The 2057-nt window shown below is 41.3% G+C and overlaps 1 long non-coding RNA gene across 1 annotated transcript; it reads right to left on the minus strand.

The window, feature by feature from the left end:
* Nucleotides 1-1067: 1067 nt before the first annotated feature.
* LOC121562628 lies at nt 1068-1822 on the minus strand. Its single transcript, XR_005999589.1, has 3 exons — nt 1786-1822; nt 1387-1484; nt 1068-1170 (listed from the first exon to the last, which is right to left on the minus strand). It is a non-coding gene; the product is annotated as an uncharacterized LOC121562628 (long non-coding RNA).
* Nucleotides 1823-2057: the final 235 nt, after the last annotated feature.

Genomic DNA, 2057 nt, shown 5'->3' on the forward strand with positions numbered 1-2057 from the left:
ACGAAGCAAACAGACAATTATCCAACACTAAACACTATCAACCAATAGACAACCGTATACAACTACAGACAAAATTACAATTAAGGCAAATCATTCAAACCCTCTATGAAAAACATATCACTGCTAAACAACGGAACTTTCTCTTTGTACCAGACACCCCACGACCTAGACTGTTTCACCTACTCCCGAAAATACACAAAGAACCAGACACCTGGATAGTTCCCTTTGAGGTTCCCCCGGATACCAATTGCTTCTGACTGCAACAGTGAGTCCTACAACATCTCAGAATACATTGACTATTATATCAACCCCCTCTCCACTAAGCACCCCAGTTATCTTAGGGACACATCACTTCATGGAGAGGATTGGACCAATAGTTGTTCTCTCCCAAACCCACATATTAACAATAGATATTGATGGCCTATACACTAATATAAATACAGCAACAGGAATACAAGCAGTTAGAAACATTTTCAAGAGATATCCTGTTAACACTAGACCGGACAAAGAAATACTACAACTATTAGAAATCAGCCTTACTAGCAATAACTTTTTATTCAACGATCACTATTACCTACAGGTGGCGGGAACAGCTATGGGAAAAAATGTGCACATGCATACGCAAATATACTCATGGCTGAATGGGAGAGAGACGCTGAATGGGAGAGAGAGGCACTGGCCAAGTGTCCATACCAACCCACCTTTTATTACCGATTCTTAGACGATATAATAGGAGCCTGGCCTCACGACATTCAACTATTTACATATTTCCTAAACATTCTCAACAATCATCCATCCATCCATCCATTAAGGTTAAATACACAATTCATCAGCAAGAAGTCAACTTCCTAGACACAGCAGTTTTTTTCAGTAATAACAATCCATCACAGAAAAAAAAAGTCTGTCACTTCACAATGATACATCATTTGACAATACAAAACAGGTATAAAAAATCCACATTGTGGACCACTCAAATAGTTTTGAGACACTAAAAGCAGTAATAGCAACATAGTACATTATTTAATTTGGAGTTCACTATAATCTATAATACATGTAGGCCTACCTGTACGTGGCACAGAAAGTGTAGAGGCCCTTAGCAGTTGGGCCTTGGCGGCGAGCTGCATCCTGTAGGCTTTGCCACGGGTGGATTTGCGAGCAGTTTGCTTGGTTCTGATTTAAGGGTTTTTATAAAAATCGTACAAAAACCATACATCATAAATCATTTCATTTTCATACAATATTTGCATCACGCCACACCATACTCATATTTATTTATACTCCAGTATCCTCTCACCCTCCTCTTTCCACCACCCCATCACTATTAACCAACCAACAACCCCATCATAATAAGAAAACATTATGCCATTTAGCAGACGCTGTACTTACTGTCATGCTTGCATACATTTTACGTGGGCAGCCTCGGGGACCGAACCCGCTTCCATGGGGTTACAAGCGCTACGCTCTACCCACTGAGCCACATAGGACTACGAAAAAATCAAGAAAAATTCACATGATATATACCGACCCAACCATAATAATGAAATACTTACTTTCCACCATAATTTGCAAATAAATTCATTAGAAATCATACAATGTGATTTACAGGATTTTTCTCATTTTGTCTGTCATAGTTGACGTGTACCTATGATGAAAATTACAGGCCTCTCATCTTTGTAAGTGGGAAAACTTGCACAATTGGTGGCTGACTAAATACTTTAAGTGTCCCGTAGTTACAAGAGCTAGCCAAATCCCTCAGATTAGCCACGTAGCTTTGAATGGACTCACCCGGCCGTTGGTGTCTCTTCCGTAGCCGGTAGCGTCGCTCTTTCCCGGCGAAGTGGTTCCGTAGGAGGCTGACTGAAGCAGTGAATGTAGGAGCCGATCCAAGCGCTCTGAAAATCCTCTGTCCCTCTGTACCAAGGCAGTGACGGAGAAGTGCTGTCCTCCGCTTGTCGGAGATTGTAGAAAAGTCCATAGCTTCAAGATAAGTGTTTAAACTTTCAAGCCAGTTATTCCACAGGACTGGAGGTTCGCCAGGCACGGCAAGGAATGGTGCT

The sequence above is a fragment of the Coregonus clupeaformis genome, unplaced genomic scaffold (genome assembly GCF_020615455.1).
Source record: "Coregonus clupeaformis isolate EN_2021a unplaced genomic scaffold, ASM2061545v1 scaf0108, whole genome shotgun sequence".
Lineage (NCBI taxonomy): Eukaryota > Metazoa > Chordata > Actinopteri > Salmoniformes > Salmonidae > Coregonus > Coregonus clupeaformis.